At 44.9% G+C, this 26759-nt stretch overlaps 31 non-coding genes across 31 annotated transcripts; all 31 read left to right on the plus strand.

The window, feature by feature from the left end:
• The first annotated feature begins 162 nt into the window (after positions 1-162).
• Positions 163-282, plus strand: LOC130401108 (5S ribosomal RNA). Its single transcript, XR_008903567.1, has one exon. It is a non-coding gene; the product is annotated as a 5S ribosomal RNA (ribosomal RNA).
• Positions 283-801: 519 nt separating this feature from the next.
• On the plus strand, positions 802-919 carry LOC130395574 (5S ribosomal RNA). The gene has a single exon (XR_008898618.1). It is a non-coding gene; the product is annotated as a 5S ribosomal RNA (ribosomal RNA).
• A 521-nt stretch (positions 920-1440) lies between these two features.
• LOC130401065 (5S ribosomal RNA) lies at positions 1441-1559 on the plus strand. Its single transcript, XR_008903526.1, has one exon. It is a non-coding gene; the product is annotated as a 5S ribosomal RNA (ribosomal RNA).
• A 529-nt stretch (positions 1560-2088) lies between these two features.
• LOC130395892 (5S ribosomal RNA) lies at positions 2089-2208 on the plus strand. Its single transcript, XR_008898891.1, has one exon. It is a non-coding gene; the product is annotated as a 5S ribosomal RNA (ribosomal RNA).
• Positions 2209-2868: 660 nt separating this feature from the next.
• On the plus strand, positions 2869-2987 carry LOC130396901 (5S ribosomal RNA). The gene has a single exon (XR_008899514.1). It is a non-coding gene; the product is annotated as a 5S ribosomal RNA (ribosomal RNA).
• Positions 2988-3515: 528 nt separating this feature from the next.
• LOC130399766 (5S ribosomal RNA) lies at positions 3516-3634 on the plus strand. The gene has a single exon (XR_008902265.1). It is a non-coding gene; the product is annotated as a 5S ribosomal RNA (ribosomal RNA).
• A 529-nt stretch (positions 3635-4163) lies between these two features.
• On the plus strand, positions 4164-4282 carry LOC130396902 (5S ribosomal RNA). The gene has a single exon (XR_008899515.1). It is a non-coding gene; the product is annotated as a 5S ribosomal RNA (ribosomal RNA).
• A 521-nt stretch (positions 4283-4803) lies between these two features.
• Positions 4804-4922, plus strand: LOC130399572 (5S ribosomal RNA). The gene has a single exon (XR_008902080.1). It is a non-coding gene; the product is annotated as a 5S ribosomal RNA (ribosomal RNA).
• A 518-nt stretch (positions 4923-5440) lies between these two features.
• LOC130396903 (5S ribosomal RNA) lies at positions 5441-5559 on the plus strand. The gene has a single exon (XR_008899516.1). It is a non-coding gene; the product is annotated as a 5S ribosomal RNA (ribosomal RNA).
• A 528-nt stretch (positions 5560-6087) lies between these two features.
• Positions 6088-6206, plus strand: LOC130396905 (5S ribosomal RNA). The gene has a single exon (XR_008899518.1). It is a non-coding gene; the product is annotated as a 5S ribosomal RNA (ribosomal RNA).
• Positions 6207-6735: 529 nt separating this feature from the next.
• LOC130396906 (5S ribosomal RNA) lies at positions 6736-6854 on the plus strand. The gene has a single exon (XR_008899519.1). It is a non-coding gene; the product is annotated as a 5S ribosomal RNA (ribosomal RNA).
• Positions 6855-7383: 529 nt separating this feature from the next.
• On the plus strand, positions 7384-7502 carry LOC130396907 (5S ribosomal RNA). Its single transcript, XR_008899520.1, has one exon. It is a non-coding gene; the product is annotated as a 5S ribosomal RNA (ribosomal RNA).
• Positions 7503-8019: 517 nt separating this feature from the next.
• Positions 8020-8138, plus strand: LOC130396908 (5S ribosomal RNA). The gene has a single exon (XR_008899521.1). It is a non-coding gene; the product is annotated as a 5S ribosomal RNA (ribosomal RNA).
• A 529-nt stretch (positions 8139-8667) lies between these two features.
• Positions 8668-8786, plus strand: LOC130396909 (5S ribosomal RNA). Its single transcript, XR_008899522.1, has one exon. It is a non-coding gene; the product is annotated as a 5S ribosomal RNA (ribosomal RNA).
• A 528-nt stretch (positions 8787-9314) lies between these two features.
• On the plus strand, positions 9315-9433 carry LOC130396910 (5S ribosomal RNA). The gene has a single exon (XR_008899523.1). It is a non-coding gene; the product is annotated as a 5S ribosomal RNA (ribosomal RNA).
• A 528-nt stretch (positions 9434-9961) lies between these two features.
• LOC130396911 (5S ribosomal RNA) lies at positions 9962-10080 on the plus strand. Its single transcript, XR_008899524.1, has one exon. It is a non-coding gene; the product is annotated as a 5S ribosomal RNA (ribosomal RNA).
• Positions 10081-10609: 529 nt separating this feature from the next.
• Positions 10610-10728, plus strand: LOC130396912 (5S ribosomal RNA). Its single transcript, XR_008899525.1, has one exon. It is a non-coding gene; the product is annotated as a 5S ribosomal RNA (ribosomal RNA).
• Positions 10729-11257: 529 nt separating this feature from the next.
• LOC130396913 (5S ribosomal RNA) lies at positions 11258-11376 on the plus strand. The gene has a single exon (XR_008899526.1). It is a non-coding gene; the product is annotated as a 5S ribosomal RNA (ribosomal RNA).
• A 530-nt stretch (positions 11377-11906) lies between these two features.
• LOC130396914 (5S ribosomal RNA) lies at positions 11907-12025 on the plus strand. The gene has a single exon (XR_008899527.1). It is a non-coding gene; the product is annotated as a 5S ribosomal RNA (ribosomal RNA).
• A 529-nt stretch (positions 12026-12554) lies between these two features.
• Positions 12555-12673, plus strand: LOC130396916 (5S ribosomal RNA). The gene has a single exon (XR_008899529.1). It is a non-coding gene; the product is annotated as a 5S ribosomal RNA (ribosomal RNA).
• A 527-nt stretch (positions 12674-13200) lies between these two features.
• On the plus strand, positions 13201-13319 carry LOC130396917 (5S ribosomal RNA). Its single transcript, XR_008899530.1, has one exon. It is a non-coding gene; the product is annotated as a 5S ribosomal RNA (ribosomal RNA).
• Positions 13320-13848: 529 nt separating this feature from the next.
• Positions 13849-13967, plus strand: LOC130396918 (5S ribosomal RNA). Its single transcript, XR_008899531.1, has one exon. It is a non-coding gene; the product is annotated as a 5S ribosomal RNA (ribosomal RNA).
• Positions 13968-14495: 528 nt separating this feature from the next.
• Positions 14496-14614, plus strand: LOC130396919 (5S ribosomal RNA). The gene has a single exon (XR_008899532.1). It is a non-coding gene; the product is annotated as a 5S ribosomal RNA (ribosomal RNA).
• A 529-nt stretch (positions 14615-15143) lies between these two features.
• On the plus strand, positions 15144-15262 carry LOC130396920 (5S ribosomal RNA). Its single transcript, XR_008899533.1, has one exon. It is a non-coding gene; the product is annotated as a 5S ribosomal RNA (ribosomal RNA).
• A 529-nt stretch (positions 15263-15791) lies between these two features.
• On the plus strand, positions 15792-15910 carry LOC130396921 (5S ribosomal RNA). Its single transcript, XR_008899534.1, has one exon. It is a non-coding gene; the product is annotated as a 5S ribosomal RNA (ribosomal RNA).
• Positions 15911-16438: 528 nt separating this feature from the next.
• LOC130396922 (5S ribosomal RNA) lies at positions 16439-16557 on the plus strand. The gene has a single exon (XR_008899535.1). It is a non-coding gene; the product is annotated as a 5S ribosomal RNA (ribosomal RNA).
• Positions 16558-17086: 529 nt separating this feature from the next.
• On the plus strand, positions 17087-17205 carry LOC130396923 (5S ribosomal RNA). The gene has a single exon (XR_008899536.1). It is a non-coding gene; the product is annotated as a 5S ribosomal RNA (ribosomal RNA).
• Positions 17206-17733: 528 nt separating this feature from the next.
• Positions 17734-17852, plus strand: LOC130396924 (5S ribosomal RNA). Its single transcript, XR_008899537.1, has one exon. It is a non-coding gene; the product is annotated as a 5S ribosomal RNA (ribosomal RNA).
• A 7059-nt stretch (positions 17853-24911) lies between these two features.
• LOC130395710 (5S ribosomal RNA) lies at positions 24912-25028 on the plus strand. The gene has a single exon (XR_008898734.1). It is a non-coding gene; the product is annotated as a 5S ribosomal RNA (ribosomal RNA).
• Positions 25029-25554: 526 nt separating this feature from the next.
• Positions 25555-25675, plus strand: LOC130394976 (5S ribosomal RNA). Its single transcript, XR_008898083.1, has one exon. It is a non-coding gene; the product is annotated as a 5S ribosomal RNA (ribosomal RNA).
• A 524-nt stretch (positions 25676-26199) lies between these two features.
• Positions 26200-26318, plus strand: LOC130396925 (5S ribosomal RNA). Its single transcript, XR_008899538.1, has one exon. It is a non-coding gene; the product is annotated as a 5S ribosomal RNA (ribosomal RNA).
• Positions 26319-26759: the final 441 nt, after the last annotated feature.

Below are 26759 nucleotides of genomic sequence, written 5' to 3' on the forward strand. Positions count from 1 at the left end.
TCACAATGATCGTTTACATGGATAAGGAGTCCTACTGAATCAATTACTGCCGTTTATATCTAACTAATGATTGTTTTTGTAAAAGTGTAACGTCGAGCCTCAGCAGCTTTCTCACTCCTTATGTGCTACTGTATAAAACCTGGTTTTGCGCCTGTACTAATTGCTTACGGCCATACCACCCTGAACACGCCCGATCTCGTCTGATCTCGGAAGCTAAGCAGGGTCGGGCCTGGTTAGTACTTGGAATGGGAGACCGCCTGGGAATACCAGGTGCTGTAAGCTTTTTCTTTTTCAACTCGAGCTCATTGACTCCGTGGCGTACCGTGACCTGATGTTTACTGCCAACCGCTTTGGAGGATTTAAGCAACATACAAAAACTGACAACGTCTCTCAAAACTATTTTTGTGAAACATGAGGACAGTATAGTGATACTGCCAGCAGGGAGCACCAGAGAGCTGAACCGACAGTTGTACATTTCTTAAACTTTCACCAACACAAACACGCACGCTCACTTCAGATCATGGGAGGACGTCAAAAAATCACCACCCATTCTCTGACACTTTAACCGTTAACCTTGGTTCAAACATTTAACATCACACGCACACGCAGTGTATTTCAGATAATTAATGAATTCAGATGTCACAATGATCGTTTACATGGATAAGGAGTCCTACTGAATCAATTACTGCCGTTTATATCTAACTAATGATTGTTTTTGTAAGAGTGTAACGTCGAGCCTCAGCAGCTTTCTCACTCCTTATGTGCTACTGTATAAAACCTGGTTTTGCGCCTGCACTAATTGCTTACGGCCATACCACCCTGAACACGCCCGATCTCGTCTGATCTGGAAGCTAAGCAGGGTCGGGCCTGGTTAGTACTTGGATGGGAGATCGCCTGGGAATACCAGGTGCTGTAAGCTTTTTCTTTTTCAACTCGAGCTCATTGACTCCGTGGCGTACCGTGACCTGATGTTTACTGCCTAACCGGCTTTGGAGGATTTAAGCAACATACAAAAACTGACAACGTCTCTCAAAACTATTTTTGTGAAACATGAGGACAGTATAGTGATACTGCCAGCAGGGAGCACCAGAGAGCTGAACCGACAGTTGTACATTTCTTAAACTTTCACCAACACAAACACGCACGCTCACTTCAGATCATGGGAGGACGTCAAAAAATCACCACCCATTCTCTGACACTTTAACCGTTAACCTTGGTTCAAACATTTAACATCACACGCACACGCAGTGTATTTCAGATAATTAATGAATTCAGATGTCACAATGATCGTTTACATGGATAAGGAGTCCTACTGAATCAATTACTGCCGTTTATATCTAACTAATGATTGTTTTTGTAAGAGTGTAACGTCGAGCCTCAGCAGCTTTCTCACTCCTTATGTGCTACTGTATAAAACCTGGTTTTGCGCCTGCACTAATTGCTTACGGCCATACCACCCTGAACACGCCCGATCTCGTCTGATCTCGGTAACTAAGCAGGGTCGGGCCTGGTTAGTACTTGGATGGGAGACCGCCTGGGAATACCAGGTGCTGTAAGCTTTTTCTTTTTCAACTCGAGCTCATTGACTCCGTGGCCTACCGTGGCGTACCGTGACCTGATGTTTACTGCCAACCGCTTTGGAGGATTTAAGCAACATACAAAAACTGACAACGTCTCTCAAAACTATTTTTGTGAAACATGAGGACAGTATAGTGATACTGCCAGCAGGGAGCACCAGAGAGCTGAACCGACAGTTGTACATTTCTTAAACTTTCACCAACACAAACACGCACGCTCACTTCAGATCATGGGAGGACGTCAAAAAATCACCACCCATTCTCTGACACTTTAACCGTTAACCTTGGTTCAAACATTTAACATCACACGCACACGCAGTGTATTTCAGATAATTAATGAATTCAGATGTCACAATGATCGTTTACATGGATAAGGAGTCCTACTGAATCAATTACTGCCGTTTATATCTAAATAATGATTGTTTTTGTAAGAGTGTAACGTCGAGCCTCAGCAGCTTTCTCACTCCTTATGTGCTACTGTATAAAACCTGGTTTTGCGCCAACACTAATTGCTTACGGCCATACCACCCTGAGCATGCCCGATCTCGTCTGATCTCGGATGCTAAGCTGGGTCGGGCCTGGATAGTACTTGGATGGGAGACCTCCTCAGAAGCCCAGGTTGCTGTAAGTAGTGACGGGTGTCACCAAAAGAAAAAAAAAGAAAAACACGCCTGATCTCGTCTGATCTCGGAAGCTAAGCAGGGTCGGGCATGGTTAGTACTTGGATGGGAGACCGCCTGGGAATAACAGGTGATGTAAGCTTTTTCTTTTTCAACTCGAGCTCATTGCCTCCGTGGCCTACCGTGGCGTACCGTGACCTGATGTTTACTGCCAACCGCTTTGGAGGATTTAAGCAACATACAAAAACTGACAACGTCTCTCAAAACTATTTTTGTGAAACATGAGGACAGTATAGTGATACTGCCAGCAGGGAGCACCAGAGAGCTGAACCGACAGTTGTACATTTCTTAAACTTTCACCAACACAAACACGCACGCTCACTTCAGATCATGGGAGGACGTCAAAAAATCACCACCCATTCTCTGACACTTTAACCGTTAACCTTGGTTCAAACATTTAACATCACACGCACACGCAGTGTATTTCAGATAATTAATGAATTCAGATGTCACAATGATCGTTTACATGGATAAGGAGTCCTACTGAATCAATTACTGCCGTTTATATCTAACTAATGATTGTTTTTGTAAAAGTGTAACGTCGAGCCTCAGCAGCTTTCTCACTCCTTATGTGCTACTGTATAAAACCTGGTTTTGCGCCATCACTAATTGCTTACGGCCATACCACCCTGAACACGCCCGATCTCGTCTGATCTCGGAAGCTAAGCAGGGTCGGGCCTGGTTAGTACTTGGATGGGAGACCGCCTGGGAATACCAGGTGCTGTAAGCTTTTCTTTTTCAACTCGAGCTCATTGCCTCCGTGGCCTACCGTGGCGTACCGTGACCTGATGTTTACTGCCAACCGCTTTGGAGGATTTAAGCAACATACAAAAACTGACAACGTCTCTCAAAACTATTTTTGTGAAACATGAGGACAGTATAGTGATACTGCCAGCAGGGAGCACCAGAGAGCTGAAACGACAGTTGTACATTTCTTAAACTTTCACCAACACAAACACGCACGCTCACTTCAGATCATGGGAGGACGTCAAAAAATCACCACCCATTCTCTGACACTTTAACCGTTAACCTTGGTTCAAACATTTAACATCACACGCACACGCAGTGTATTTCAGATAATTAATGAATTCAGATGTCACAATGATCGTTTACATGGATAAGGAGTCCTACTGAATCAATTACTGCCGTTTATATCTAACTAATGATTGTTTTTGTAAAAGTGTAAGGTCGAGCCTCAGCAGCTTTCTCACTCCTTATGTGCTACTGTATAAAACCTGGTTTTGCGCCTGCACTAATTGCTTACGGCCATACCACCCTGAACACGCCCGATCTCGTCTGAACTCGGGAGCTAAGCAGGGTCGGGCCTGGTTAGTACTTGGATGGGAGACCGCCTGGGAATACCAGGTGCTGTAAGCTTTTTCTTTTCAACTCGAGTTCATTGACTCCGTGGCCTACCGTGGCGTACCGTGCACCTGATGTTTACTGCCAACGCTTTGGAGGATTTGAAGCAACATACAAAAACTGACAACGTCTCTCAAAACTATTTTTGTGAAACATGAGGACAGTATAGTGATACTGCCAGCAGGGAGCACCAGAGAGCTGAACCGACAGTTGTACATTTCTTAAACTTTCACCAACACAAACACGCACGCTCACTTCAGATCATGGGAGGACGTCAAAAAATCACCACCCATTCTCTGACACTTTAACCGTTAACCTTGGTTCAAACATTTAATATCACACGCACACGCAGTGTATTTCAGATAATTAATGAATTCAGATGTCACAATGATCGTTTACATGGATAAGGAGTCCTACTGAATCAATTACTGCCGTTTATATCTAACTAATGATTGTTTTTGTAAGAGTGTAACGTCGAGCCTCAGCAGCTTTCTCACTCCTTATGTGCTACTGTATAAAACCTGGTTTTGCGCCTGCACTAATTGCTTACGGCCATACCACCCTGAACACGCCCGATCTCGTCTGATCTCGGAAGCTAAGCAGGGTCGGGCCTGGTTAGTACTTGGATGGGAGACCGCCTGGGAATACCAGGTGCTGTAAGCTTTTTCTTTTTCAACTCGAGCTCATTGACTCCGTGGTGTACCGTGACCTGATGTTTACTGCCAACCGCTTTGGAGGATTTAAGCAACATACAAAAACTGACAACGTCTCTCAAAACTAGTTTTTGTGAAACATGAGGACAGTATAGTGATACTGCCAGCAGGGAGCACCAGAGAGCTGAACCGACAGTTGTACATTTCTTAAACTTTCACCAACACAAACACGCACGCTCACTTCAGATCATGGGAGGACGTCAAAAAAATCACCACCCATTCTCTGACACTTTAACCGTTAACCTTGGTTCAAACATTTAACATCACACGCACACGCAGTGTATTTCAGATAATTAATGAATTCAGATGTCACAATGATCGTTTACATGGATAAGGAGTCCTACTGAATCAATTACTGCCGTTTATATCTAACTAATGATTGTTTTTGTAAGAGTGTAACGTCGAGCCTCAGCAGCTTTCTCACTCCTTATGTGCTACTGTATAAAACCTGGTTTTGCGCCTGCACTAATTGCTTACGGCCATACCACCCTGAACACGCCCGATCTCGTCTGATCTCGGAAGCTAAGCAGGGTCGGGCCTGGTTAGTACTTGGATGGGAGACCGCCTGGGAATACCAGGTGCTGTAAGCATTTTCTTTTTCAACTCGAGCTCATTGACTCCGTGGCGTACCGTGACCTGATGTTTACTGCCAACCGCTTTGGAGGATTTAAGCAACATACAAAAACTGACAACGTCTCTCAAACTATTTTTGTGAAACATGAGGACAGTATAGTGATACTGCCAGCAGGGAGCACCAGAGAGCTGAACCGACAGTTGTACATTTCTTAAACTTTCACCAACACAAACACGCACGCTCACTTCAGATCATGGGAGGACGTCAAAAAATCACCACCCATTCTCTGACACTTTAACCGTTAACCTTGGTTCAAACATTTAACATCACACGCACACGCAGTGTATTTCAGATAATTAATGAATTCAGATGTCACAATGATCGTTTACATGGATAAGGAGTCCTACTGAATCAATTACTGCCGTTTATATCTAACTAATGATTGTTTTTGTAAGAGTGTAACGTCGAGCCTCAGCAGCTTTCTCACTCCTTATGTGCTACTGTATAAAACCTGGTTTTGCGCCTGCACTAATTGCTTACGGCCATACCACCCTGAACACGCCCGATCTCGTCTGATCTCGGAAGCTAAGCAGGGTCGGGCCTGGTTAGTACTTGGATGGGAGACCGCCTGGGAATACCAGGTGCTGTAAGCTTTTCTTTTTCAACTCGAGCTCATTGACTCCGTGGCCTACCGTGGCGTACCGTGACCTGATGTTTACTGCCAACCGCTTTGGAGGATTTAAGCAACATACAAAAACTGACAACGTCTCTCAAAACTATTTTTGTGAAACATGAGGACAGTATAGTGATACTGCCAGCAGGGAGCACCAGAGAGCTGAACCGACAGTTGTACATTTCTTAAACTTTCACCAACACAAACACGCACGCTCACTTCAGATCATGGGAGGACGTCAAAAAATCACCACCCATTCTCTGACACTTTAACCGTTAACCTTGGTTCAAACATTTAACATCACACGCACACGCAGTGTATTTCAGATAATTAATGAATTCAGATGTCACAATGATCGTTTACATGGATAAGGAGTCCTACTGAATCAATTACTGCCGTTTATATCTAACTAATGATTGTTTTTGTAAAAGTGTAACGTCGAGCCTCAGCAGCTTTCTCACTCCTTATGTGCTACTGTATAAAACCTGGTTTTGCGCCTGCACTAATTGCTTACGGCCATACCACCCTGAACACGCCCGATCTCGTCTGATCTCGGAAGCTAAGCAGGGTCGGGCCTGGTTAGTACTTGGATGGGAGACCGCCTGGGAATACCAGGTGCTGTAAGCTTTTTCTTTTTCAACTCGAGCTCATTGACTCCGTGGCCTACCGTGGCGTACCGTGACCTGATGTTTACTGCCAACCGCTTTGGAGGATTTAAGCAACATACAAAAACTGACAACGTCTCTCAAAACTATTTTTGTGAAACATGAGGACAGTATAGTGATACTGCCAGCAGGGAGCACCAGAGAGCTGAAACGACAGTTGTACATTTCTTAAACTTTCACCAACACAAACACGCACGCTCACTTCAGATCATGGGAGGACGTCAAAAAATCACCACCCATTCTCTGACACTTTAACCGTTAACCTTGGTTCAAACATTTAACATCACACGCACACGCAGTGTATTTCAGATAATTAATGAATTCAGATGTCACAATGATCGTTTACATGGATAAGGAGTCCTACTGAATCAATTACTGCCGTTTATATCTAACTAATGATTGTTTTTGTAAAAGTGTAACGTCGAGCCTCAGCAGCTTTCTCACTCCTTATGTGCTACTGTATAAAACCTGGTTTTGCGCCTGCACTAATTGCTTACGGCCATACCACCCTGAACACGCCCGATCTCGTCTGATCTCGGAAGCTAAGCAGGGTCGGGCCTGGTTAGTACTTGGATGGGAGACCGCCTGGGAATACCAGGTGCTGTAAGCTTTTTCTTTTTCAACTCGAGCTCATTGACTCCGTGGCCTACCGTGGCGTACCGTGACCTGATGTTTACTGCCAACCGCTTTGGAGGATTTAAGCAACATACAAAAACTGACAACGTCTCTCAAAACTATTTTTGTGAAACATGAGGACAGTATAGTGATACTGCCAGCAGGGAGCACCAGAGAGCTGAACCGACAGTTGTACATTTCTTAAACTTTCACCAACACAAACACGCACGCTCACTTCAGATCATGGGAGGACGTCAAAAAATCACCACCCATTCTCTGACACTTTAACCGTTAACCTTGGTTCAAACATTTAACATCACACGCACACGCAGTGTATTTCAGATAATTAATGAATTCAGATGTCACAATGATCGTTTACATGGATAAGGAGTCCTACTGAATCAATTACTGCCGTTTATATCTAACTAATGATTGTTTTTGTAAGAGTGTAACGTCGAGCCTCAGCAGCTTTCTCACTCCTTATGTGCTACTGTATAAAACCTGGTTTTGCGCCTGCACTAATTGCTTACGGCCATACCACCCTGAACACGCCCGATCTCGTCTGATCTCGGAAGCTAAGCAGGGTCGGGCCTGGTTAGTACTTGGATGGGAGACCGCCTGGGAATACCAGGTGCTGTAAGCTTTTTCTTTTTCAACTCGAGCTCATTGACTCCGTGGCGTACCGTGACCTGATGTTTACTGCCAACCGCTTTGGAGGATTTAAGCAACATACAAAAACTGACAACGTCTCTCAAAACTATTTTTGTGAAACATGAGGACAGTATAGTGATACTGCCAGCAGGGAGCACCAGAGAGCTGAACCGACAGTTGTACATTTCTTAAACTTTCACCAACACAAACACGCACGCTCACTTCAGATCATGGGAGGACGTCAAAAATCACCACCCATTCTCTGACACTTTAACCGTTAACCTTGGTTCAAACATTAACATCACACGCACACGCAGTGTATTTCAGATAATTAATGAATTCAGATGTCACAATGATCGTTTACATGGATAAGGAGTCCTACTGAATCAATTACTGCCGTTTATATCTAACTAATGATTGTTTTTGTAAAAGTGTAACGTCGAGCCTCAGCAGCTTTCTCACTCCTTATGTGCTACTGTATAAAACCTGGTTTTGCGCCTGCACTAATTGCTTACGGCCATACCACCCTGAACACGCCCGATCTCGTCTGATCTCGGAAGCTAAGCAGGGTCGGGCCTGGTTAGTACTTGGATGGGAGACCGCCTGGGAATACCAGGTGCTGTAAGCTTTTTCTTTTTCAACTCGAGCTCATTGACTCCGTGGCCTACCGTGGCGTACCGTGACCTGATGTTTACTGCCAACCGCTTTGGAGGATTTAAGCAACATACAAAAACTGACAACGTCTCTCAAAACTATTTTTGTGAAACATGAGGACAGTATAGTGATACTGCCAGCAGGGAGCACCAGAGAGCTGAAACGACAGTTGTACATTTCTTAAACTTTCACCAACACAAACACGCACGCTCACTTCAGATCATGGGAGGACGTCAAAAAATCACCACCCATTCTCTGACACTTTAACCGTTAACCTTGGTTCAAACATTTAACATCACACGCACACGCAGTGTATTTCAGATAATTAATGAATTCAGATGTCACAATGATCGTTTACATGGATAAGGAGTCCTACTGAATCAATTACTGCCGTTTATATCTAACTAATGATTGTTTTTGTAAAAGTGTAACGTCGAGCCTCAGCAGCTTTCTCACTCCTTATGTGCTACTGTATAAAACCTGGTTTTGCGCCTGCACTAATTGCTTACGGCCATACCACCCTGAACACGCCCGATCTCGTCTGATCTCGGAAGCTAAGCAGGGTCGGGCCTGGTTAGTACTTGGATGGGAGACCGCCTGGGAATACCAGGTGCTGTAAGCTTTTTCTTTTTCAACTCGAGCTCATTGACTCCGTGGCCTACCGTGGCGTACCGTGACCTGATGTTTACTGCCAACCGCTTTGGAGGATTTAAGCAACATACAAAAACTGACAACGTCTCTCAAAACTATTTTGTGAAACATGAGGACAGTATAGTGATACTGCCAGCAGGGAGCACCAGAGAGCTGAACCGACAGTTGTACATTTCTTAAACTTTCACCAACACAAACACGCACGCTCACTTCAGATCATGGGAGGACGTCAAAAAATCACCACCCATTCTCTGACACTTTAACCGTTAACCTTGGTTCAAACATTTAACATCACACGCACACGCAGTGTATTTCAGATAATTAATGAATTCAGATGTCACAATGATCGTTTACATGGATAAGGAGTCCTACTGAATCAATTACTGCCGTTTATATCTAACTAATGATTGTTTTTGTAAAAGTGTAACGTCGAGCCTCAGCAGCTTTCTCACTCCTTATGTGCTACTGTATAAAACCTGGTTTTGCGCCTGCACTAATTGCTTACGGCCATACCACCCTGAACACGCCCGATCTCGTCTGATCTCGGAAGCTAAGCAGGGTCGGGCCTGGTTAGTACTTGGATGGGAGACCGCCTGGGAATACCAGGTGCTGTAAGCTTTTTCTTTTTCAACTCGAGCTCATTGACTCCGTGGCCTACCGTGGCGTACCGTGACCTGATGTTTACTGCCAACCGCTTTGGAGGATTTAAGCAACATACAAAAACTGACAACGTCTCTCAAAACTATTTTTGTGAAACATGAGGACAGTATAGTGATACTGCCAGCAGGGAGCACCAGAGAGCTGAACCGACAGTTGTACATTTCTTAAACTTTCACCAACACAAACACGCACGCTCACTTCAGATCATGGGAGGACGTCAAAAAATCACCACCCATTCTCTGACACTTTAACCGTTAACCTTGGTTCAAACATTTAACATCACACGCACACGCAGTGTATTTCAGATAATTAATGAATTCAGATGTCACAATGATCGTTTACATGGATAAGGAGTCCTACTGAATCAATTACTGCCGTTTATATCTAACTAATGATTGTTTTTGTAAAAGTGTAACGTCGAGCCTCAGCAGCTTTCTCACTCCTTATGTGCTACTGTATAAACCTGGTTTTGCGCCTGCACTAATTGCTTACGGCCATACCACCCTGAACACGCCCGATCTCGTCTGATCTCGGAAGCTAAGCAGGGTCGGGCCTGGTTAGTACTTGGATGGGAGACCGCCTGGGAATACCAGGTGCTGTAAGCTTTTTCTTTTTCAACTCGAGCTCATTGCCTCCGTGGCCTACCGTGGCGTACCGTGACCTGATGTTTACTGCCAACCGCTTTGGAGGATTTAAGCAACATACAAAAACTGACAACGTCTCTCAAAACTATTTTTGTGAAACATGAGGACAGTATAGTGATACTGCCAGCAGGGAGCACCAGAGAGCTGAACCGACAGTTGTACATTTCTTAAACTTTCACCAACACAAACACGCACGCTCACTTCAGATCATGGGAGGACGTCAAAAAATCACCACCCATTCTCTGACACTTTAACCGTTAACCTTGGTTCAAACATTTAACATCACACGCACACGCAGTGTATTTCAGATAATTAATGAATTCAGATGTCACAATGATCGTTTACATGGATAAGGAGTCCTACTGAATCAATTACTGCCGTTTATATCTAACTAATGATTGTTTTTGTAAAAGTGTAACGTCGAGCCTCAGCAGCTTTCTCACTCCTTATGTGCTACTGTATAAAACCTGGTTTTGCGCCTGCACTAATTGCTTACGGCCATACCACCCTGAACACGCCCGATCTCGTCTGATCTCGGAAGCTAAGCAGGGTCGGGCCTGGTTAGTACTTGGATGGGAGACCGCCTGGGAATACCAGGTGCTGTAAGCTTTTTCTTTTTCAACTCGAGCTCATTGCCTCCGTGGCCTACCGTGGCGTACCGTGACCTGATGTTTACTGCCAACCGCTTTGGAGGATTTAAGCAACATACAAAAACTGACAACGTCTCTCAAAACTATTTTTGTGAAACATGAGGACAGTATAGTGATACTGCCAGCAGGGAGCACCAGAGAGCTGAACCGACAGTTGTACATTTCTTAAACTTTCACCAACACAAACACGCACGCTCACTTCAGATCATGGGAGGACGTCAAAAAATCACCACCCATTCTCTGACACTTTAACCGTTAACCTTGGTTCAAACATTTAACATCACACGCACACGCAGTGTATTTCAGATAATTAATGAATTCAGATGTCACAATGATCGTTTACATGGATAAGGAGTCCTACTGAATCAATTACTGCCGTTTATATCTAACTAATGATTGTTTTTGTAAAAGTGTAACGTCGAGCCTCAGCAGCTTTCTCACTCCTTATGTGCTACTGTATAAAACCTGGTTTTGCGCCTGCACTAATTGCTTACGGCCATACCACCCTGAACACGCCCGATCTCGTCTGATCTCGGAAGCTAAGCAGGGTCGGGCCTGGTTAGTACTTGGATGGGAGACCGCCTGGGAATACCAGGTGCTGTAAGCTTTTTCTTTTTCAACTCGAGCTCATTGACTCCGTGGCCTACCGTGGCGTACCGTGACCTGATGTTTACTGCCAACCGCTTTGGAGGATTTAAGCAACATACAAAAACTGACAACGTCTCTCAAAACTATTTTTGTGAAACATGAGGACAGTATAGTGATACTGCCAGCAGGGAGCACCAGAGAGCTGAACCGACAGTTGTACATTTCTTAAACTTTCACCAACACAAACACGCACGCTCACTTCAGATCATGGGAGGACGTCAAAAAATCACCACCCATTCTCTGACACTTTAACCGTTAACCTTGGTTCAAACATTTAACATCACACGCACACGCAGTGTATTTCAGATAATTAATGAATTCAGATGTCACAATGATCGTTTACATGGATAAGGAGTCCTACTGAATCAATTACTGCCGTTTATATCTAACTAATGATTGTTTTTGTAAAGAGTGTAACGTCGAGCCTCAGCAGCTTTCTCACTCCTTATGTGCTACTGTATAAAACCTGGTTTTGCGCCTGCACTAATTGCTTACGGCCATACCACCCTGAACACGCCCGATCTCGTCTGATCTCGGAAGCTAAGCAGGGTCGGGCCTGGTTAGTACTTGGATGGGAGACCGCCTGGGAATACCAGGTGCTGTAAGCTTTTTCTTTTTCAACTCGAGCTCATTGCCTCCGTGGCCTACCGTGGCGTACCGTGACCTGATGTTTACTGCCAACCGCTTTGGAGGATTTAAGCAACATACAAAAACTGACAACGTCTCTCAAAACTATTTTTGTGAAACATGAGGACAGTATAGTGATACTGCCAGCAGGGAGCACCAGAGAGCTGAACCGACAGTTGTACATTTCTTAAACTTTCACCAACACAAACACGCACGCTCACTTCAGATCATGGGAGGACGTCAAAAAATCACCACCCATTCTCTGACACTTTAACCGTTAACCTTGGTTCAAACATTTAACATCACACGCACACGCAGTGTATTTCAGATAATTAATGAATTCAGATGTCACAATGATCGTTTACATGGATAAGGAGTCCTACTGAATCAATTACTGCCGTTTATATCTAACTAATGATTGTTTTTGTAAAAGTGTAACGTCGAGCCTCAGCAGCTTTCTCACTCCTTATGTGCTACTGTATAAAACCTGGTTTTGCGCCTGCACTAATTGCTTACGGCCATACCACCCTGAACACGCCCGATCTCGTCTGATCTCGGAAGCTAAGCAGGGTCGGGCCTGGTTAGTACTTGGATGGGAGACCGCCTGGGAATACCAGGTGCTGTAAGCTTTTTCTTTTTCAACTCGAGCTCATTGCCTCCGTGGCCTACCGTGGCGTACCGTGACCTGATGTTTACTGCCAACCGCTTTGGAGGATTTAAGCAACATACAAAACTGACAACGTCTCTCAAAACTATTTTTGTGAAACATGAGGACAGTATAGTGATACTGCCAGCAGGGAGCACCAGAGAGCTGAAACGACAGTTGTACATTTCTTAAACTTTCACCAACACAAACACGCACGCTCACTTCAGATCATGGGAGGACGTCAAAAAATCACCACCCATTCTCTGACACTTTAACCGTTAACCTTGGTTCAAACATTTAACATCACACGCACACGCAGTGTATTTCAGATAATTAATGAATTCAGATGTCACAATGATCGTTTACATGGATAAGGAGTCCTACTGAATCAATTACTGCCGTTTATATCTAACTAATGATTGTTTTTGTAAAGTGTAACGTCGAGCCTCAGCAGCTTTCTCACTCCTTATGTGCTACTGTATAAAACCTGGTTTTGCGCCTGCACTAATTGCTTACGGCCATACCACCCTGAACACGCCCGATCTCGTCTGATCTCGGAAGCTAAGCAGGGTCGGGCCTGGTTAGTACTTGGATGGGAGACCGCCTGGGAATACCAGGTGCTGTAAGCTTTTTCTTTTTCAACTCGAGCTCATTGCCTCCGTGGCCTACCGTGGCGTACCGTGACCTGATGTTTACTGCCAACCGCTTTGGAGGATTTAAGCAACATACAAAAACTGACAACGTCTCTCAAAACTATTTTTGTGAAACATGAGGACAGTATAGTGATACTGCCAGCAGGGAGCACCAGAGAGCTGAACCGACAGTTGTACATTTCTTAAACTTTCACCAACACAAACACGCACGCTCACTTCAGATCATGGGAGGACGTCAAAAAATCACCACCCATTCTCTGACACTTTAACCGTTAACCTTGGTTCAAACATTTAACATCACACGCACACGCAGTGTATTTCAGATAATTAATGAATTCAGATGTCACAATGATCGTTTACATGGATAAGGAGTCCTACTGAATCAATTACTGCCGTTTATATCTAACTAATGATTGTTTTTGTAAAAGTGTAACGTCGAGCCTCAGCAGCTTTCTCACTCCTTATGTGCTACTGTATAAAACCTGGTTTTGCGCCTGCACTAATTGCTTACGGCCATACCACCCTGAACACGCCCGATCTCGTCTGATCTCGGAAGCTAAGCAGGGTCGGGCCTGGTTAGTACTTGGATGGGAGACCGCCTGGGAATACCAGGTGCTGTAAGCTTTTTCTTTTTCAACTCGAGCTCATTGCCTCCGTGGCCTACCGTGGCGTACCGTGACCTGATGTTTACTGCCAACCGCTTTGGAGGATTTAAGCAACATACAAAAACTGACAACGTCTCTCAAAACTATTTTTGTGAAACATGAGGACAGTATAGTGATACTGCCAGCAGGGAGCACCAGAGAGCTGAACCGACAGTTGTACATTTCTTAAACTTTCACCAACACAAACACGCACGCTCACTTCAGATCATGGGAGGACGTCAAAAAATCACCACCCATTCTCTGACACTTTAACCGTTAACCTTGGTTCAAACATTTAACATCACACGCACACGCAGTGTATTTCAGATAATTAATGAATTCAGATGTCACAATGATCGTTTACATGGATAAGGAGTCCTACTGAATCAATTACTGCCGTTTATATCTAACTAATGATTGTTTTTGTAAAGTGTAACGTCGAGCCTCAGCAGCTTTCTCACTCCTTATGTGCTACTGTATAAAACCTGGTTTTGCGCCTGCACTAATTGCTTACGGCCATACCACCCTGAACACGCCCGATCTCGTCTGATCTCGGAAGCTAAGCAGGGTCGGGCCTGGTTAGTACTTGGATGGGAGACCGCCTGGGAATACCAGGTGCTGTAAGCTTTTTCTTTTTCAACTCGAGCTCATTGACTCCGTGGCCTACCGTGGCGTACCGTGACCTGATGTTTACTGCCAACCGCTTTGGAGGATTTAAGCAACATACAAAAACTGACAACGTCTCTCAAAACTATTTTTGTGAAACATGAGGACAGTATAGTGATACTGCCAGCAGGGAGCACCAGAGAGCTGAACCGACAGTTGTACATTTCTTAAACTTTCACCAACACAAACACGCACGCTCACTTCAGATCATGGGAGGACGTCAAAAAATCACCACCCATTCTCTGACACTTTAACCGTTAACCTTGGTTCAAACATTTAACATCACACGCACACGCAGTGTATTTCAGATAATTAATGAATTCAGATGTCACAATGATCGTTTACATGGATAAGGAGTCCTACTGAATCAATTACTGCCGTTTATATCTAACTAATGATTGTTTTTGTAAGAGTGTAACGTCGAGCCTCAGCAGCTTTCTCACTCCTTATGTGCTACTGTATAAAACCTGGTTTTGCGCCTGCACTAATTGCTTACGGCCATACCACCCTGAACACGCCCGATCTCGTCTGATCTCGGAAGCTAAGCAGGGTCGGGCCTGGTTAGTACTTGGATGGGAGACCGCCTGGGAATACCAGGTGCTGTAAGCTTTTTCTTTTTCAACTCGAGCTCATTGACTCCGTGGCCTACCGTGGCGTACCGTGACCTGATGTTTACTGCCAACCGCTTTGGAGGATTTAAGCAACATACAAAAACTGACAACGTCTCTCAAAACTATTTTTGTGAAACATGAGGACAGTATAGTGATACTGCCAGCAGGGAGCACCAGAGAGCTGAACCGACAGTTGTACATTTCTTAAACTTTCACCAACACAAACACGCACGCTCACTTCAGATCATGGGAGGACGTCAAAAAATCACCACCCATTCTCTGACACTTTAACCGTTAACCTTGGTTCAAACATTTAACATCACACGCACACGCAGTGTATTTCAGATAATTAATGAATTCAGATGTCACAATGATCGTTTACATGGATAAGGAGTCCTACTGAATCAATTACTGCCGTTTATATCTAACTAATGATTGTTTTTGTAAGAGTGTAACGTCGAGCCTCAGCAGCTTTCTCACTCCTTATGTGCTACTGTATAAAACCTGGTTTTGCGCCTGCACTAATTGCTTACGGCCATACCACCCTGAACACGCCCGATCTCGTCTGATCTCGGAAGCTAAGCAGGGTCGGGCCTGGTTAGTACTTGGATGGGAGACCGCCTGGGAATACCAGGTGCTGTAAGCTTTTTCTTTTTCAACTCGAGCTCATTGACTCCGTGGCCTACCGTGGCGTACCGTGACCTGATGTTTACTGCCAACCGCTTTGGAGGATTTAAGCAACATACAAAAACTGACAACGTCTCTCAAAACTATTTTTGTGAAACATGAGGACAGTATAGTGATACTGCCAGCAGGGAGCACCAGAGAGCTGAACCGACAGTTGTACATTTCTTAAACTTTCACCAACACAAACACGCACGCTCACTTCAGATCATGGGAGGACGTCAAAAAATCACCACCCATTCTCTGACACTTTAACCGTTAACCTTGGTTCAAACATTTAACATCACACGCACACGCAGTGTATTTCAGATAATTAATGAATTCAGATGTCACAATGATCGTTTACATGGATAAGGAGTCCTACTGAATCAATTACTGCCGTTTATATCTAACTAATGATTGTTTTTGTAAAGTGTAACGTCGAGCCTCAGCAGCTTTCTCACTCCTTATGTGCTACTGTATAAAACCTGGTTTTGCGCCTGCACTAATTGCTTACGGCCATACCACCCTGAACACGCCCGATCTCGTCTGATCTCGGAAGCTAAGCAGGGTCGGGCCTGGTTAGTACTTGGATGGGAGACCGCCTGGGAATACCAGGTGCTGTAAGCTTTTTCTTTTTCAACTCGAGCTCATTGCCTCCGTGGCCTACCGTGGCGTACCGTGACCTGATGTTTACTGCCAACCGCTTTGGAGGATTTAAGCAACATACAAAAACTGACAACGTCTCTCAAAACTATTTTTGTGAAACATGAGGACAGTATAGTGATACTGCCAGCAGGGAGCACCAGAGAGCTGAACCGACAGTTGTACATTTCTTAAACTTTCACCAACACAAACACGCACGCTCACTTCAGATCATGGGAGGACGTCAAAAAATCACCACCCATTCTCTGACACTTTAACCGTTAACCTTGGTTCAAACATTTAACATCACACGCACACGCAGTGTATTTCAGATAATTAATGAATTCAGATGTCACAATGATCGTTTACATGGATAAGGAGTCCTACTGAATCAATTACTGCCGTTTATATCTAACTAATGATTGTTTTTGTAAGAGTGTAACGTCGAGCCTCAGCAGCTTTCTCACTCCTTATGTGCTACTGTATAAAACCTGGTTTTGCGCCTGCACTAATTGCTTACGGCCATACCACCCTGAACACGCCCGATCTCGTCTGATCTCGGAAGCTAAGCAGGGTCGGGCCTGGTTAGTACTTGGATGGGAGACCGCCTGGGAATACCAGGTGCTGTAAGCTTTTTCTTTTTCAACTCGAGCTCATTGCCTCCGTGGCCTACCGTGGCGTACCGTGACCTGATGTTTACTGCCAACCGCTTTGGAGGATTTAAGCAACATACAAAAACTGACAACGTCTCTCAAAACTATTTTTGTGAAACATGAGGACAGTATAGTGATACTGCCAGCAGGGAGCACCAGAGAGCTGAACCGACAGTTGTACATTTCTTAAACTTTCACCAACACAAACACGCACGCTCACTTCAGATCATGGGAGGACGTCAAAAAATCACCACCCATTCTCTGACACTTTAACCGTTAACCTTGGTTCAAACATTTAACATCACACGCACACGCAGTGTATTTCAGATAATTAATGAATTCAGATGTCACAATGATCGTTTACATGGATAAGGAGTCCTACTGAATCAATTACTGCCGTTTATATCTAACTAATGATTGTTTTTGTAAAGTGTAACGTCGAGCCTCAGCAGCTTTCTCACTCCTTATGTGCTACTGTATAAAACCTGGTTTTGCGCCTGCACTAATTGCTTACGGCCATACCACCCTGAACACGCCCGATCTCGTCTGATCTCGGAAGCTAAGCAGGGTCGGGCCTGGTTAGTACTTGGATGGGAGACCGCCTGGGAATACCAGGTGCTGTAAGCTTTTTCTTTTTCAACTCGAGCTCATTGACTCCGTGGCCTACCGTGGCGTACCGTGACCTGATGTTTACTGCCAACCGCTTTGGAGGATTTAAGCAACATACAAAAACTGACAACGTCTCTCAAAACTATTTTTGTGAAACATGAGGACAGTATAGTGATACTGCCAGCAGGGAGCACCAGAGAGCTGAACCGACAGTTGTACATTTCTTAAACTTTCACCAACACAAACACGCACGCTCACTTCAGATCATGGGAGGACGTCAAAAAATCACCACCCATTCTCTGACACTTTAACCGTTAACCTTGGTTCAAACATTTAACATCACACGCACACGCAGTGTATTTCAGATAATTAATGAATTCAGATGTCACAATGATCGTTTACATGGATAAGGAGTCCTACTGAATCAATTACTGCCGTTTATATCTAACTAATGATTGTTTTTGTAAAAGTGTAACGTCGAGCCTCAGCAGCTTTCTCACTCCTTATGTGCTACTGTATAAAACCTGGTTTTGCGCCTGCACTAATTGCTTACGGCCATACCACCCTGACGCCCCCTACAGTGTCGGAGTACGTAGTGTTTTTGAACAGCCGCATGGTGAATTGTTTGTTCTGGTGGAGAGAGTTTTGTTGGAGTATTGCTATCTGGTCTTACAACCTAGGTATTTTGTGTTTTTTTTCGTCCCCCGCAGTCATAGACTGTTGGGGGATCGCCCTGAGTTTATATTTATATATTTTTCCAGTCTTTTTTTTCCTTGTAGCTACTGTGGAGGCGAGAACGATCCGGGGCTTAGCTTCGGCGAAGCCACCGGGTGAAATGAGGGCCGGCGGGCGGCGAGCTGGAGGCGACGGAGAATGGTGCAGGACGTGAGGTGGAGGAGGACGGAATGAAAAAGGGAGAAGTTGGCGGGTTGCGAGGAGGAAGGAGTGCTGCGGAGGAGTCGGGAGGAGAAAGGAGAGAAGGAGGGAGCGGGGGAGATGGAAACGGCAAGACGGCTGGAGGCGGGCAAGAGCAGGTGGCTGGTGGAGAAACAGCGGACGGGTTAAAAAAGACAGAGCGCAAGTATGAGAGGAGGCTCACGGTTTGCGTGGAGCAGTGCGGGGATGTTATACCCATTGGAGAACTAATGAAGGCTATGGCGGTTGTGTGCGGAGAGATAAGGGCTTGTAGGGTGCTGGCCCTCGGGAAGCTGGAGGTGACGGTGTGTGGAGAGAGGGGGAAGGACCGTCTACTGGACGGCTTTAAGGTACACAATACAAGGATAATTGCCAGAGAACTATGCAATGACGAGCTGGTGGTTTCCTTTCTCACCCTGCCAGCATACATATCGGACGAGGAAATCCTGGAGAGACTAAGAGGGTGGGGAGTCCGGGCGATTTCGTCCATTAAGAGGAGGATGTGGCCGGGCACCAACATAGCGGACGGAACAAGGATTGTACGGGTGAAATTTAATGAGCTCGTGCAATCCTTGCCGTATTCCACTAGATTCAACACGGCCACGGGTGTTGAATACTTTAGAGTTATCCACGACCGACAGATGAAGGTATGTAGGAACTGTATGCAGCCTGGCCATATCCTGCGCGAGTGCCCGGATTTCACCTGCCACAATTGCGGATGCCAGGGCCACTACGCCCGGGAGTGTGCCACAGGGGTGGTAAAGTGTCTGACGTGCCGGAGGAGGGAGAGGGACTGCATATGCCCGGTGGCGGTGGAGGCGGAGGGGGACGGCGGCGAGCTGGATGGTGGCGCACCGGGGGCGCAGGACGACGGTGGTGGTGAGGACGAGGAGGAGGGCATGGGCGCGAGCATGGACCGGGACGGTGCCTCTGGGGGGGAGGAATTCCCCACGTTGCTGGAGGAGGAGCTCACCTCGGGCCAGCCTGCGGACCCGGACCTGAGGGGAGAGCTGAGCGAGGGCCTGCCGCGGCGGCAGGGAGACAGGAGCGTGAGAGGCAGAGGTGAAAAAACAGGAAGGGGTAAGAATGTTTGGGGATGGAACGGGGCTAACTGCACTTAAATGACTTGGGGCAATGAGGAGGTGGGGGAGAGTGGGGATTTTGTTGTTGAAACTGTGAGGGAGGGGAGCTCGGGGAGTGACATGGACTTGGAGGAGCTAAGGGAGGCTAAAAAAAGGTGTCTGCAAGGCAAAAAACGGACGGGAGTGGGAAGAAGAACAAGAATTGTTATTTAATAATGATGAGGGTAATGTACTAGCTGGCATCTTTTTCGTTGGTTTCTCCTTATTTTATTTTCATTATTTATGGCCTTTGGTTATTTTTTCCCTGAATGCGAACGGTATGAGAACTGAATATAAAAGAAATGCCATATTGGACATAAGAGCTGATATTTTGTGTTTACAGGAAACTAGGTGGGATGACAACCTACTGAATAGGAGTAGAAAGCAGTGGAAAGGCCAGATTTATTTTTCTGAAGGGACTCCCAGGGCCAGGGGAGTGGCAATATGTTTTAATAGTGCTAAAATAACGGGGATTAATTTAGTTCATAGAGATTTAGAGGGGAGGTTGTTAGTTGTTGATTGTTTATGAGGGGAGGGAACTTAGAATAATTAATTTACATGCACCCAATGGGGAGAAGGAGAGGAGGGTTTTTTTGGCTGGTTTAAATGTGTGGTGCAACCCTAACTGTATGATTGTGGGGGATTTTAATGTTATTTTGACTCGGTCTGATTTATCGAGTAACAATACGTTTAAAGGGGACAGCACTAGGCAAACCCTTAGGGACTTGATGGAGAACTATCAATTGGTAGACATATGGAGAGTCCTACACCCGTGGGAAAAGGTTTTTTCAAGGAGGCAACTTGTTGCTAATACTCTGAAACAGAGTAGGATTGACTTTGTGTTGGTACAAAGTGGTAATGTTAAATTAATTAAGAGTGTGGAATACATCATAATACCTGGAGTGACCACGCGGGGATTAGGTTAGAGGTGGGAGGGAGGGGAGGGAGTGTCAACCAGAGGCCTTGGTGCTTTAATGCCAGCTTTTTGGGAGATGCTGTGTTTATGAAGAGCATGGGTTTTTTTTTGAAGAGAACGATGGATGAATGGAATGATGATGCGAATATGAGTGTGTGGTGGGAGAGTGTGAAAATAAGAATTAAAAACAAATGTGTCAGGTATGGTATAGAAAAAAGGAAAAGGGAAAATGCAGAGGAGGTTCATTTGAGAAAACAACTAAATGAGGAAATTAAACTGTTAGATGAGGAGGGTAATATATGTACGGAAAAATATGTGGATTTAAAAGAAAAATTGAGTGCCTTAGAGGTAGCGAAGTGTAGAGGGGCTGCTATTAGAAGCAGGATACAATATATGTACGAAGGGGAAAGGAGCACAGCCTTTTTCCTGGGTTTGGAAAAACAAAAACAAAATAAAACGGAGATAAAGGAGGTATTAGATAATGGTGGTCAAATAATAACTGATAAGGAAGAGATATTAAAAGTAGTTAGGGATTATTATGAGTGTTATTTAAAAAAGATGCATGTGATGAGGATAGTGTGGGAGAGGCCTTAGAGGCACTGGAGAGGACTTTAAGTAGGGAGGATAGTGCTTGGTGCGATTGTGAATTTTCTGTGCAAGAGATTTATAGTGCTATTGATGGACTAAACAAGAATAAGAGCCCGGGGAGTGATGGTCTGACAGCCGAGTTTTACGTCGGCTTTAAGGGAATTCTGGCTCCGGTGGTTGAAAAACTCTGCAAGTATGTGGAGAAAACAGGCTGGCTCCCGGAGAGTATGGGATTAGGCATAATTACGATTTTTTATAAAAATAAGGGTGATAACAAAAATCTTGATAACTATAGGCCAATCAGTCTACTCAACACTGACTATAAAATTATTGCTAAGATACTTGCGAATAGAATGAGGGAGGTAATAGGCTCAGTAATAGGTCCAACTCAAGCGTATAGCATTCCGGGGAGGGACATTGGGGATTCGATATTAAAATAAAACAGGTAGTTAGAGATATGGAAGGGGAGGGAGGATTGTGGCTGGGGATTGATTTAAACAAAGCGTTTGATAGGGTGGATCAGGATTTTTGGGGAGGGTACTGGAGAAACTTGGATTTGGGACTAAATTAAGGGGGTGGGTGGGATTGCTCTATGGGGGGGCTAAGAGTAAAATTAAGTGTAACGGTGCTCTGACTGACTCTTTCGATGTCAAGAGGTCAGTGAGGCAGGGCTGCCCAATGTCAGCACTGCTCTATAGCATGGTGGCGGAGCCGTTGGCGGCTTTAATTTTGAATGACAAAAGAGTGTGTGGAATAGGTAAGGGAAAAATTAGTTTAATGCAGTATGCGGATGATATTAATGTAATGGTAAAAAGTGAGAGTGATGTGGATATAGTGTTGAAACATATAGAAACGTATGAGAGAGCTTCAGGAGCAAAAATTAATATGGAGAAATCTGAAATAATGGGGATGGGTAGGAACAAAGACCTAGATAACAAATGGGGATTCAAAGTAGTGGAGAATCAAAGAAAAGTGCTCGGAGTGTATGTTGGTAGTGATGAGAATGAATGCGATGATTTGACGTGGAAGGATGTTATTGGGCGTATGCAAAAGACCCTGAGTATGTGGAGGGCTAGGGGTCTGCTGTTGAGGGGAAGGGTGGCCGTCACCAATGCTCTAGTGTTGTCGCAGGTGAATCATGCCTTGAGCACTTGTGCGCTTCCGACTTGGGCTGAGCAGAAGATTGCCAAAGTCGTTAGAGACTTTATTTGGAGGAGCAAAGCAGCCAGTATAGCGCATAGAACGCTGATAAGGGTCAATGATCAGGGTGGGCTAGGATTGATGGACGTACTCGCAAAAAGAACTGCGTTACGAACTAAATTGATAGGCAAATTTAGGGATGCAAGTCGGGAGGCGGCCTGGAAGGGCCACTTCAGCCAGTGGCTGAGCACATTTGGTCTCTTAAGTGATGACAATTTGTTGCAGACGCAGAACGCAGCGGCATATGCACATCTGCCGCGGTTCTTCCAGGAGGTGCTCAACGCGTGGTTCCTGCTGTTTGATAAGACTACACTCGTATGCGAGTCAAGAGCGTCTGTGATGAGGCTACCTTTCCTCTCCAGCCCATATTTTAAACAGGGGGCGGAGGGGTCATCAAGAGCGTGGCTCTTGAGAGGGCGGGGCTGAAGCGGGTGGGAGATCTAGTGGACAGGGGAGGGAGATGGGATAAAGAAAGAGTGATTAGGATAATGAGAGAGAAGGGATAACATATAGGAGGGGAGTGATTGTGAAAGTGTTGGAGAGAGTGGAAGAGTGTGTGATGAGTGAATGGGGGGACGGGTTTAGAAATAAGGGGAGGGTTGGGCAGGATGATGGGTGGGAATCTTCCTGTGCCTGGGGGGGGAGACACACGCCATTACTGATGTCAAGACAAAGATTTGGTAAGCATGCATTGACACATAGAGTGCAAAAACCCACATGTGAGAGTAAATGGGCAGACACATATCCGGACATTACACCCAACATTTTGTGGAAGTACATTAACATACCGCACACACCGCATGCAATATTTGATCTTGATTTCAAGATAAGGCACAGGAGGATTTTCACATGCATCATCCTGCACCAAATGCACAGGGGAGTGTATGGGAGGACGTGTATGGTGTGTGAAAGTGGGGATGAAGACGTGAATCACATTTTTGTGTATTGTTGCGAGCTAGTGGGTTCTGGGGAAAAATCAAGGGGCTGCTGGGAGGGTGCAGTGTGGGAGACTGCTGGGTGGAACGGGGGTGGGAATTGTCTGTACTCTTGGGAGTGAGTAGGAAATATAAAATTGGAAAATGATCAATATGATCTTTGGATTGCAAGGAGGGCGATTTTTAACACGCAATTTTGCGCTGTATGAAAGGAGAAAGTTGGATGCATGGAGGCTGTTTGTGAATGAATGGAAAAGACACTTACGAATGCTGTATGTTGTGGACGAGGCTTTGTTTGTGAGTATGTTTGTAGAGAGGCGGGAGTATGTGGTGTGAATGAGAATGGAATTGTATGGATGACTGAGCAGGGCACCGTTTGGGGTTGATTTGGGTGGTTTAAAGGGGGTGGTTATTTTTGGAGGTGGGAGAGTGGGGGGTTTTTGTGGGATTTTGGTTTTGTGGTTTTTTTCGAATGAGGGGTGGTTTAATTTTGTGGGTAAATGGTCGAGGCTAAAAATTCTGTGTTGGCTGTTCGGTTTGTGCTTTGGGATGAGGGGCGGTTTAATTTCGAGGGTAAGTGTATTCGGGAAAAGATACTGCTTTTGCTGTGTGTTCTTATTTTTAATTTAAAAGAGAAAGTGTGTTTAGCTAATTGTTTGTGCGGTTTTGAGTGGTTTATTTTGTGGGACTGTTTTTCATTTACTTTTATTTGATATACGTATAAATGAATGTAATTGTATAAAATTGAATATATTTTGATAATAAAAAAGATAAAAAAAAAACACGCCCGATCTCGTCTGATCTCGGAAGCTAAGCAGGGTCGGGCCTGGTTAGTACTTGGATGGGAGACCGCCTGGGAATACCAGGTGCTGTAAGCTTTTCTTTTTCAACTCGAGCTCATTGCCTCCGTGGCCTACCGTGGCGTACCGTGACCTGATGTTTACTGCCAACCGCTTTGGAGGATTTAAGCAACATACAAAAACTGACAACGTCTCTCAAAACTCTTTTTGTGAAACATGAGGACAGTATAGTGATACTGCCAGCAGGGAGCACCAGAGAGCTGAACCGACAGTTGTATTTTTAAACTTTCACCAACACAAACACGCACGCTCACTTCAGATCATGGGAGGACGTCAAAAAATCACCACCCATTCTCTGACACTTTAACCGTTAACCTTGGTTCAAACATTTAACATCACACGCACACGCAGTGTATTTCAGATAATTAATGAATTCAGATGTCACAATGATCGTTTACATGGATAAGGAGTCCTACTGAATCAATTACTGCCGTTTATATCTAACTAATGATTGTTTTTGTAAAGTGTAACGTCGAGCCTCAGCAGCTTTCTCACTCCTTATGTGCTACTGTATAAAACCTGGTTTTGCGCCTGCACTAATTGCTTACGGCCATACCACCTGAACACGCCGATCTCGTCTGATCTCGGAAGCTAAGCAGGGTCGGGCCTGGTTAGTACTTGGATGGGAGACCGCCTGGGAATACCAGGTGCTGTAAGCTTTTTCTTTTTCAACTCGAGCTCATAGCTCTTGGCCTCCGTGGCGTACCGTGACCTGATGTTTACTGCCAACCGCTTTGGAGGATTTAAGCAACATACAAAAACTGACAACGTCTCTCAAAACTATTTTTGTGAAACATGAGGACAGTATAGTGATACTGCCAGCAGGGAGCACCAGAGAGCTGAACCGACAGTTGTACATTTCTTAAACTTTCACCAACACAAACACGCACGCTCACTTCAGATCATGGGAGGACGTCAAAAAATCACCACCCATTCTCTGACACTTTAACCGTTAACCTTGGTTCAAACATTTAACATCACACGCACACGCAGTGTATTTCAGATAATTAATGAATTCAGATGTCACAATGATCGTTTACATGGATAAGGAGTCCTACTGAATCAATTACTGCCGTTTATATCTAACTAATGATTGTTTTTGTAAAAGTGTAACGTCGAGCCTCAGCAGCTTTCTCACTCCTTATGTGCTACTGTATAAAACCTGGTTTTGCGCCTGCACATTTTGCTTACGGCCATACCACTCTGAACACGCCCGATCTCGTCTGATCTCGGAAGCTAAGCAGGGTCGGGCCTGGTTAGTACTGATGGATGGGAGACCGCCTGGGAATACCAGGTGCTGTAAGCTTTTTCTTTTTCAACTCGAGCTCATTGACTCCGTGGCCTAACGTGGCGTACCGTGACCTGATGTTTACTGCCAACCGCTTTGGAGGATTTAAGCAACATACAAAAACTGACAACGTCTCTCAAAAATTTTTGTGAAACATGAGGACAGTATAGTGATACTGCCAGCAGGGAGCACCAGAGAGCTGAACCGACAGTTGTACATTTCTTAAACTTTCACCAACACAAACACGCACGCTCACTTCAGATCATGGGAGGACGTCAAAAAATCACCACCCATTCTCTGACACTTTAACCGTTAACCTTGGTTCAAACATTTAACATCACACGCACACGCAGTGTATTTCAGATAATTAATGAATTCAGATGTCACAATGATCGTTTACATGGATAAGGAGTCCTACTGAATCAATTACTGCCGTTTATATCTAACTAATGATTGTTTTTGTAAAGTGTAACGTCGAGCCTCAGCAGCTTTCTCACCTTATGTGCTACTGTATAAAACCTGGTTTTGCGCCTGCACTAATTGCTTACGGCCATACCACCCTGAACACGCCCGATCTCGTCTGATCTCGGAAGCTAAGCAGGGTCGGGCCTGGTTAGTACTTGGATGGGAGACCGCCTGGGAATACCAGGTGCTGTAAGCTTTTTCTTTTTCAACTCGAGCTCATTGCTCCGTGGCTACCGTGGCGTACCGTGACCTGATGTTTACTGCCAACCGCTTTGGAGGATTTAAGCAACATACAAAAACTGACAACGTCTCTCAAAACTATTTTTGTGAAACATGAGGACAGTATAGTGATACTGCCAGCAGGGAGCACCAGAGAGCTGAACGACAGTTGTACATTTCTTAAACTTTCACCAACACAAACACGCACGCTCACTTCAGATCATGGGAGGACGTCAAAAAATCACCACCCATTCTCTGACACTTTAACCGTTAACCTTGGTTCAAACATTTAACATCACACGCACACGCAGTGTATTTCAGATAATTAATGAATTCAGATGTCACAATGATCGTTACATGGATAAGGAGTCCTACTGAATCAATTACTGCCGTTTATATCTAACTAATGATTGTTTTT

Source organism: Gadus chalcogrammus, chromosome 12, assembly GCF_026213295.1.
Source record: "Gadus chalcogrammus isolate NIFS_2021 chromosome 12, NIFS_Gcha_1.0, whole genome shotgun sequence".
Lineage (NCBI taxonomy): Eukaryota > Metazoa > Chordata > Actinopteri > Gadiformes > Gadidae > Gadus > Gadus chalcogrammus.